Source organism: Neolamprologus multifasciatus, chromosome 7 (genome assembly GCF_963576455.1).
Source record: "Neolamprologus multifasciatus chromosome 7, fNeoMul1.2, whole genome shotgun sequence".
Lineage (NCBI taxonomy): Eukaryota > Metazoa > Chordata > Actinopteri > Cichliformes > Cichlidae > Neolamprologus > Neolamprologus multifasciatus.
Genome location: NC_140445.1, coordinates 41,886,376 through 41,897,427, shown reverse-complemented (window position 1 = coordinate 41,897,427; position 11,052 = coordinate 41,886,376). Strand labels below are relative to the sequence as shown.

General features: G+C 40.4%; 1 long non-coding RNA gene across 1 annotated transcript; it reads right to left on the bottom strand.

The window, feature by feature from the left end:
* Window positions 1-213: 213 nt before the first annotated feature.
* On the bottom strand, window positions 214-2,633 carry LOC146514958 (uncharacterized). The gene is made up of 3 exons (XR_014874853.1): window positions 2,501-2,633; window positions 1,852-1,989; window positions 214-283 (listed from the first exon to the last, which is right to left on the bottom strand). It is a non-coding gene; the product is annotated as an uncharacterized LOC146514958 (long non-coding RNA).
* Window positions 2,634-11,052: the final 8,419 nt, after the last annotated feature.

The window sequence follows — 11,052 nt, the reverse complement described above, 5'->3', positions numbered from 1 at the left end:
CTGCACCAGGCTCCTCTATTCCTGCGGATATGGACAACACTTGTCTCCTGTGGAGAGTAAACAGAGATGGTTAGCTATGCATAAATATTTAACAAGAACATAGTGTAGTTCTGGTTAAATGAGCTGCCATGTAATGTGAAAAAAAGTAAAAATAGCTGACTCACTCCCAGAACTCTGAGACTGAAGATCTTGTGAGATTTCCCAGTTTCCATTGTCCAGTCTATTGTCGCGTTGCCACTGTGTACTGCAGTCTGGTTTGCAGAGGTAATGTCCACACATCTATCTGTGGACATCAGTTCAGCGATGTAATGGTTAGTTCCCTTGTTTGAATGTAACATTGGTGAATAAAAGAGTGATGGGTGTTTTTGAATCTGGACAAAACAACAAAAACCATATATTTGTTTGTTTCAAGACACTGGCTGCAACACAGCGCAAATATGTATCTATATTCACATGAAACTTAAGGAATCAGTTACAAGTGATTGAAATGTAATGAGAAGTATCCACTTCAATCCATAAGTATTTGGACAGCGACAAAGTCGTTTGCCTTTGTACATGGCCAGTTCAACTCCTGGAATCAGTGCCAGAAACAATTAATGTGATTCTTCCGTTAAAACCTGTGAATTAAAGCTGAAAGTCTGCACTTTAATCGTGTCTTGACACTTTGATTTAAAATCCACAGCGGTGGTGTGCAGAGGCTAAATTGTAGAAATACCAACCATATAACAATGCACTGCTTAAACAGCTATACATACACCACTCAGTCATAACATCATGGCCACCTGCCTGATACTGTTTTGGTTGCTCTTTTATTGTCAAGCAGCTCTGACCTGGGGTCCCCCTGATGGTGTGTTGTGGTATGTGCACCAAGATGTTAGCAACAGATCCTTTAAGTCCTCTAAGTAGCAAGATGATTTGGGTATTTTGGAGGGATGTTAGCAATTTAACACTTCAAACTCTTTGTTGTGCTCCTCAGACTGTTCCTGAGCCATTTTTTTGCTTTGTGACAGGGCGCCTTATCCTGCTGAATGAGACCACAGCCATCAGCGAGTACTGTTTCCATCAAAGGCTGTATGGGGTCTGCAACACTGCTTGGGTAGGTGGTTCGTATCAAGGTCAAAGGTTCCCCAGGTAAGCGAGGCAGACGCACCTGGCCATCCACTTGATGTAAAAGAAATTGTAATTCATCAGACCATGCAACCTTCTACCATTGCTCTGTGGTCCAGTTCTGATGCTGACTTGTGCCCATTGTTGGTGCTTTTAGGTGGACAGGGGTCAGTATGGGCGCCCAGACTGGTCTGCAGCTATGCAGCCTCGTACACAACAAACTGTGATGGTCTGTGTATTCTGACACCTTTCTGTGAGAACTAGAATTAACTTTTTGGGGGCAGTTTTCACTCCTCTCATGCATCAGTGAGCCTTGGCCACCCGTGATCCTGTCACTGATTTACTACTGTTGCTTCCCAGGCAGATTTTTTTTCTGCTTCTAACATGTTTACTTTGAGAAAAAAATCTGCACTTGCTCTTTAACATATCCCACCATATGCCATGATGAAGAGATAATCAGTGTTATTCACTTTACCTGTCAGACTATTATGCCTGATCAATGTTTAGCCTTAAATCAGCCCTCTAAAGCTGCCTGCACCATTCTGAGAGGATGCATTATGCTGACCCGATTGAAGTCCAATCTAACAGCTCAGTTTGCTAACACATTCAAACAGCATTGAAGCATTGAGACTTGTTCTGTGGTGAAAGGTATAGCTTGAGCATATAAATAGGCTAGCTGCTTTCCTAGCTGTAGAGTGTGGGAGGACATGTCAGAAAAAAAGGTGCCTGGAAAAATCATCTGACCTGTGTTCCAGGAATTGTTGCAGGTAGCCCAGGGCAGAGGGTCTCGGAAACAGTAAACAAGATAGAGAAGGGCCCAGGCCAAAACAATGCTGTAGACCCTGGAATATAGCTGGATCATGATGATAGAATAACCAGCTCCTGAAGAGAGAACGCATCCAAAAAACAAAATAAATAAATCAGCTTAAGCAGTAATATGACAGAGCACTGATATAGCTAAAAACAACAACAACATGTCAATGTTAAGCAAAATAATTAGGCAAAAATAAGAAGTAAAGATGGCAGCTACATCTGTAAGTCATAAGCCAGTGAAAGCAGGTTAAAAAATCTAAATGAAGTATATAGTATATAAATTATTGTTCAAAACGACTGTCACAAATATTTTTCAATTATTACCACAGCCTGCAGAGAAAACTGGGACTAAGCCTCATTCTTTGATAAGTAAATGTATTACAGCATTCATCTGTTTTATTAAGACATGGCTGGTCTGGCTTTTCAAAAAAAAACAACAACAACAAAACCTATTTTGCCTAAATTAACACTAAGCTTTTTTTGCTTTTAATATTTTTAATCTGAATTCCCATCACATACAGAACATTTTAACATCCTCTGGATTTATAACTAAATATTTAAACAGAAATGATCTCATTACCCTGTGCCAGCGGGCAGAGCTTGGTCCAGCAGGTGATAGTGCCCTCCTGTGTGTACTGACCAATCACAGTTTCCAGGAGGAAGAGTGGCATGCCACACAGTACAGCAAAGAAAAGATAAGGCAACAAGAAGGCACCTACACACACACACGAACACATCAGAGACGATGAAAAAAGACAGATAACAAAAATCAAGGCAGTGCTGAAGGAAGTTAGCAAACTACTGGAGCTGCCTACGAAATTCAACAAGCTGTCCATTTCTGAGGCCTTAGAAACTACCATACAGCTGAGAGACAGAAAGAGAATAAACTGTAGGCTGTACTCCACTGAACCATCCAAGGTGTACTCTCAGTGGTAAGGGAACAATATGAGAACAGCCCCACCGTGGCTGGAAATGGAGCAATACTGTATGAGCATCTGGGAGAAGGACACATGACAACAATGTTCAGTGGCTAGTAGATCTAAGAGCAGACCACAGCAACCTTTCTGAACAGGGTCCAGTAAGCATCACAGTGGCAGACATCCAAGAACAGGTCTCCAGTATGAAGCGTTGGACAGCACCAGGCCCCAACATGATGCATATCTACTGGCTAAAAAGGCTAACTGCACTCCATGAGCGTATGGCAGCACAAATGAACCAGCTGCTAACCATTGAGCAGACCCAGAATGGATAACTGAAGGCCGAACAGTCCGGATCCCCAAGGACCTCCAGAAAGGACCTGTCCCAGCTAACTACCAGCCAATAACCTGCCTCAGTACCACATGGAAGCTCCTGCCAGGCATCATAGTGGCTAAGATGAACAGACGCATGGCTCAAATTAATACTGAATGTGGAAAACTGCTTTTCATTTCTATTCTCATACCACAGTACTATCTAAAAACAACTTCTATGGTCATTGTTGTTCAGTTTAAATCCTTTTGTGTTTTCTCTGCCTGTTTAAATCGGTTTGCCCTTCATATCTAGATTTTGTATCCTTAATCGATACAATTCTATGTTTTTCAGTTTTATTGTGTTTGTGTTACCATATCTATTTTGTTGTTTACAGTGTTTCTTTTTATTGCTCATACCTTTTTCATGTCATTTTAAATACTATGGCTTTCTGCCATAAGGTCTTGTAAGTTCATATACATGAGAACAAGGAAATAAGTCTGTGGTGGGCAGGTAAATTTGAGGGTTTTCCACACTAAATTCCGTACTGAAATAGCAAGCTAACCCTGTGCACTGAAGGTGGGAAAACATATAAGGAGTAAAATGTTGAGACGATGCACACATTAGTAATAGAAGCAGTAAATATGAGATTTCCAGCACAGCAAGCTGAGGCGCAACATTGTGAGATCTTGATAAAAGATAACCGTGAAACACTCCAATGCTCGCAGGCTGGCTGAACTCACTCAGTCTCAAGGATAATTTATTAAAGTGATTCACGTTTGTCCAGGTGTGAAACTGCTGAATGTGCTCTACTTTCACTGTTGCAGTAGTTCTTTACCCTCATAAGTACACACTGCATGAGTATAAATGTAATGTACTTGGTAAAAGTCATTTTCAGCATTTACACAGATGTAACTGTCTTAAGACATCATATTATTATTGATGTTCCCAAACATTATGTTACTCTGACCTAAATTTACTGCTTTTATATTGAAGTTTGTTCCCCAGTGGCAGGTAGCTCACACATCAGCCCTGACACTTTCCATATGACTGGGTAGCATTAGCAAATTATAACCAACAGCCTGTGTTGTTCATGTTTTTTGACCAAAAAAATAAATCATTTTCTCTTGTTTGTTGTAATTGGAGTGAAGATCTAAGATTGGTGTGATTTCCTGTTTTTTTTAAGTGGGCTGGAGCACTGTTGACTTTGGGAATTGCTGATATAACACATTGATCTGGAGTTAATTTCACATAATACACATTTTATTTGTTACCACAATATGAAGATTTTCTCTTCTTTCCTGCTCATTTATTCATTGTAGATATAAGAAAAGCACACGCAGGCAAACAGAGGGTTTTGCTCATCTGTACATACTCACCTCCACCATTCTTGTAGCAAAGGTAAGGGAATCTCCACACATTGCCCAGGCCCACCACATTGCCAGCAGATGCCAGGATATATTCTCTTTTCTTACTCCAGTGTTCCCTCTTTTTCACATTGCTCTGCACGTCCATGTTTGCTTCTCAGTTCTCTGACAAGTACTGTCTGCACACACCCTTATTTATCTGTAGAGGCAGTACTGTCTGTTTAACCAATGAAGTTTGCAGGAGCCAATCAAATGTGTGATAGTTTATAGTTTTCCTGTCTTTTAATCCACAGCTTAAAAAGCGACACTGAAAGTTACTGATTAAAAATGTGTGTTAGTTACACAGTAACACAGCTCAACATGGGACTATGGGGCTTTTTGATTTTGCCGCAGGTTTTAAAAACATTAAAACAAAACAATACTGGCATTCTGTAACTGCCAGTGCAAGGAGAGCATTTTAAGTCAGCAGGCCAATCACAACTTGAGCCTTAAAAACATTTTGGTATTTTTGAGATTTCTCCAAAGGGTGGATGGCCTCTCAGAGATAGGGTGAGAAGTTCAGTCGTTTGCGAGGGACTCAGAGTAGAGCCGCTACTTCTCCACATTGAAAAGAGCCAGCTGGGTTACAAGAACCCACAGTGCAACTGCTGATGCCACTGTAGAGGTCCAAAAAATACCTCAGTCATAGATTTGGTCCAAGGACACATGCTTCATCAAGTAACACAAACTTTGCTTTGAGAGTCTAACTGGTCTTTTTTGTTTTTAGTGCTGACATAACATGTTGACAGATGATGTGGCATGCTTCAGATCATTACCTGTTTCTCTTCCATCATTCTGGTTTCATCTGTCCCCAAAAAATGTTTTCCAAAATTGTGCAGGCCCCTTTTGATGTTTCTGGCAAAGTAATCTGGCCTTCCTGTTCATGAGCGTAACCGGTGTTTGTACCTTGCTGTAAACTGTACTTTCACTCATGAAACCATCTCTTAATTGTAAATTTTGACAAAACATTTGCCTTGTATAGAGTGCTCTTTATTGTTAATTAACAATAAAATGCACATGTGAAATATTTATCTGTAATAGCACAATATGCAATGAAATAGTTCCCAAAGAAACCTTAAAATAAGTTTCTAAAAACAGTGAAATAAAATTGTGAAAAAAAGGTAGTCTGCATTTTTGAATTACAGTTATATCAGGTACTTCTCCATAGTAATATTATAGAAAACAGATTAGGGGCTGCACAGACCCAGTCTTGAGAAGACGACAAGAGTAGTGGCACGTTGTACTGCATGCTGGGGAACAACACACCACCAAATCAAACGGAGCACTGCCCAATCTCACATAATCCAGTGTGTCTGTCAGGTAGTCACTGACATTTCCTGTAAATGACCTGTATGCTGTCAGTGTTGGGAAGGTTACTTTTTAAATGTATTCCATTACAGAATACAGAATACATGCCCCAAAATGTATTCTGTAACGTATTCTGTTACGTTACTCAATGAGAGTAACGTATTCTGAATACTTTGGATTACTTAATATATTATCATGCTGTTTACAACTACATGAATGTACTATTGCTGTGATTTATTACTAGGGTTGCCAACTCCCTGAGAAATAAATAAGGGACACCTCGTGACCAGGGCCAGGCGACCCAGTTGTCTTCACCCTTCCCAGTGTGGTGAATTTTTTAGCTCTTTTTTTGTGTGTGAAATTATTTTTTTAACCATTTGACTTGAATTTGATTTAAGTAGATGCGTATTCTTTGTGATATCAACACATGGGAAACAAAAATCATTTAGCCATTTATTTTTAGCTCAAAATGACAACATTAACACAATAAAACAGGTCTCTTTCTTAAACAGAAGCCTGTCATGCTTAACTTTTGAGAATAAAAGTAAATCTTTCTTTAAAAGAACTCTGTCCTGCTTAACTTAAAATGATATAAATTAATAGAAAACAATAGAAAGAAAAATATTCTTGTAACAGTGCACATTTAGTGCATTTAGTGCAATTGGCTTCAGTAGAGGCATTATTTCAGCTTTTGCTCCCGTTTGTAAACCCACTTGTTCCCATGATTACGCATCATAACTCATCATCATTATTCATCTATGTATTACTTTTATGTATTACTCATCTATTTGTTGTAATCATCTATCCTTGCAGTTGTTTATTACACAAAATAAATTATATTATCACACTTCTGGCCACATAGCGCTGATATTCACTGCACATGCCCATTTTAACCTTAACCAGAGGGTTTAAAAACAAACAAACCAGTGTTTACATACCATATCTGCTTCTGCCCTGGCCTGGTGGACAAAAATTGGTTAAGGGTTCCCCGAGCTTTCACGCCCCATCATGTTCTTAGAAGCATGCCTATGGAAAAAGTGCGCCGGCACACAGTGCAGTGCGCTTTATAGGTGTTATCGTGCACTTTTCCAGCCAGGTGTTTTCCTTTTCCCATTCTTCCCTGTACTTTTCCAGCCTTTTTTTTTCTTTCTCTGAGAGGAACAAACATTGCTGGTCTGATGCTGGGCTTACACTGTGCGATTTTTGGCCCATTTTGAGCCGATTTTTGAGTCGTGCGACCAATTTGGTGGCACGATGATTTTGGCCTTCATCGTGCATCGTGTAGTATACGTGGGGTGACGAGAAGCGATTAACACCTCACGACCAGCTCCCGATCATCAATCGCTCGTGAGGGTGTCACTGCAGCCGCTCACACTGCTCACGCGCAAACACGTAAACGTCGGTGAAAAAGACGGAGCAGCACGGCTGTGCAGCGTGTGATCTGGACACAAGTGATGGAGGCACAACTTGTAGAACTTTGGAAAGCTCATCCGAGCCTTTTCGATGTGGCATCACCAAATTATCACGACCACAACAACCGTGAAAATAGTTGGATTTACATTGCTGCTCAATCACAGCTGCCTGATCATGTTTTTCATTAGCAATTTAGCAAAGTTGATGGTGGTGTGTGTCTGTGTGAGTGAAAGACAGAGGGAGAGCGAGCGACAGATTTTCTGTTATAACCTTCATTTTATGGAGGCACAGTGTGAGCACTCAGGTCGCATCAGAGCATCGGGCGGTATAGTGTGAGACCCTGCATCGTGACCTACGAACTTATAACCCATGCGAGCCAATCGTGCAGTTTGAAAATCGCACAGTGTTTGCCCAGCTTCAGGTGTACTGTCGTCTGAGACTTGCACCGCAGTGTCGGCGTTTGTTTCCCTGTTGGCCATGCTTTTTGTTGTGGTCATCTGTTGTCTTCCGGTATTTTCTCCGCAAGCGACCTTTCCTCAACCAATGAGATGAGCGGTAATCTGAATTGTCATACTCGAATTGTCATAAGTGTGCTGTCAGCTCATTGGTCACAAAGCAGGAGCGGGGCTGGGAATTATGTTTTCAAACAAAGCGTTAATTACATTAAAACTTATAGAACTTATGAAGGTTATAACAGAAAATCTGTCGCTCGCTCTCCCTCTGTCTTTCACTCACACAGACACACACCACCATCAACTTTGCTAAATTGCTAATGAAAAACATGATCAGGCAGCTGTGATTGAGCAGCAATGTAAATCCAACTATTTTCACGGTTGTTGTGGTCGTGATAATTTGGTGATGCCACATCGAAAAGGCTCGGATGAGCTTTCCAAAGTTCTACAAGTTGTGCCTCCATCGCTTGTGTCCAGATCACACGCTGCACAGCCGTGCTGCTCCGTCTTTTTCACCGACGTTTACGTGTTTGCGCGTGAACAGTGTGAGCGGCTGCAGTGACACCCTCACGAGCGATTGATGATCGGGAGCTGGTCGTGAGGTGTAAATCGCTTCTCGTCACCCCACGTATACTACACGATGCACGATGAAGGCCAAAATCATCGTGCCACCAAATTGGTCGCACGACTCAAAAATCGGCTCAAAATGGGCCAAAAATCGCACAGTGTAAGCCCAGCATCAGACCAGCAATGTTTGTTCCTCTCAGAGAAAGAAAAAAAAAAAGGCTGCAAAAGTACTGGGAAGAATGGGAAAAGGAAAACACCTGGCTGGAAAAGTGCACGATAATACCTATAAAGTGCACTGCACTGTGTGCCGGCGCACTTTTTCCATAGGCATGCTTCTAATGGTGGGCACATGAAGAACATGATGGGGCGTGAAAGCTCGGGGAACCCTTAACCAATTTTTGTCCATCAGGCCACGGCAGAAGCAGAAATGGTATGTAAACACTGGTTTGTTTGTTTTTAAACCCTCTGGTTAAGGTTAAAATTGGCATGTGCAGTGAATATCAGCGCTATGTGGCCAGAAGTGTGATAATATAATTTATTTTGTGTAATAAACAACTGCAAGGATAGATGATTACAACAAATAGATGAGTAATACATAAAAGTAATACATAGATGAATAATGATGATGAGTTATGATGCGTAATCATGGGAACAAGTGGGTTTACAAACGGGAGCAAAAGCTGAAATAATGCCTCTACTGAAGCCAATTGCACTAAATGCACTAAATGTGCACTGTTACAAGAATATTTTTCTTTCTATTGTTTTCTATTAATTTATATCATTTTAAGTTAAGCAGGACAGAGTTCTTTTAAAGAAAGATTTACTTTTATTCTCAAAAGTTAAGCATGACAGGCTTCTGTTTAAGAAAGAGACCTGTTTTATTGTGTTAATGTTGTCATTTTGAGCTAAAAATAAATGGCTAAATGATTTTTGTTTCCCATGTGTTGATATCACAAAGAATACGCATCTACTTAAATCAAATTCAAGTCAAGTGGTTAAAAAAAATAATTTCACACACAAAAAAAGAGCTAAAAAATTCACCACACTGGGAAGGGTGAAGACAACTGGGTCGCCTGGCCCTGGTCACGAGGTGTCCCTTATTTATTTCTCAGGGAGTTGGCAACCCTAATGAAGAGAGATTGCAAGGTCAAAAAACTATGTGGCTCCACTGTCCTCTCGCCCAACTTCCTGTTTTTTCCTGCACTATCAAAATAAAAGCACACATTTCAAATTAAACTACAAGTAGGCTCCTACAAATATCTTTAGTGTTTTGAAAGGTGCTTTCTTAAATAAAATGTATTATTATTATTATTATTATTATTATTATTATCATCATGTTTCCAATACACCATCTTACAAGCCAACTACATCTAACAGCTAGATCTTGCTGTGTGAGCAAAAACACTTGGATCATCGGTTACATGAAAGAAATGAACGCTCGAAGTTGTGCACGATGCGACAAACTGTGGTGGTGGGGTGTGATTATAGGTTAGCTGCAGGGGGGAGAGGTGGAGCTGGGTAGTTCAGGGAGCAGTGCCAGGTGGGACTTGTTGGCACAGCTGCCACTCATTTGCTAATCGGAGTCAAAATAAAAAACAAGATGAAGGATTGACAAATGCAAAGGGACAGAACGAGATTTCCACTGAAAGATTTTAAAAAAATAGCAGCAACAACCTAAAAAAAAGTCCAGTGGTGCATGATTTTTATTTTTAGGGGCCCTTTCCCAGAACTTTTTGATCACACCTCGTATGTGGATTTGTTGAGCGTGAACAGCATTTCTCCGTGAGGTCTGGTTTCTGCCATCAAAACACGCTAAGCTAACCCTGTCTATTTTAGCACATGGCACTGCCACAGGAAGGATTCTTTAATTCAAACAGATAAAAAAAAAATTACACTTTGCTTAAAAATGGGAGCTGTGGTAAAATATCCAGGCTCATTTTTAAGAAGTTAGCAAGTTTAAAAAGGAAAATTGTGAAGATACCGAGCACGTAGGGAATGATTTAGTAGGGCAAGGTTGTCTTCGGGTACAGAATTATTTTTAAAAAGGGAGCGGTCAAAGAGGGCTCATGTAACTCAACTCCGAGACGTTTTACACAGGCGCCTCATCAAACTCAGAATTTAGTTCACATTCTTGTGATTCTTTCCTGAAGTCATGAGTAAGTACTGTTTGCCTATAATGCTGTAGCAACATTTTGACTGATGGCGACTAATATGTAGCATAAAAATGTTCTGCACACATGACTGAGACATTCACGCTCACAGTCACCACAGTCATTGCTTCATTACTTCCCTGTTGTAGTTTTTAAATTTAGTGTAAGAGACCTACTATAATGCTTTCCATTTACGCAGCATTTTTCTAGATTAGTGGTGGAACATACACACGTCTTGGGCAGGAATGGAACCAGAAGAACACGATCTACCTTGCCGGGGTGGAGTTAGCATGTTCCTCTGTGTGTCCGTGTTGGTTTATATCAGGGGTCGGCAACCTGCGGCTCTTTAGTCCTTATACTGCGGCTCTGTGTGGTTTGGGAAAATAAATTTAAATAAAGTATTTAGCTGAAGTGTATTTTATTTATGTTAGTTCTTTTTTTTTTTTTAACTTGTTCTAAATTGGAAGATTATTGTGATATTGAAATAAAAAAAAAATATATTCTATTAGTCTTCTTCATCGCTCAAAATAAGCATCACACTCGCGGAAGCCAGTGTACCTGCCGAAACGCCGTGCATTTATTGAGACTTTCAACCATTACTATTATGGA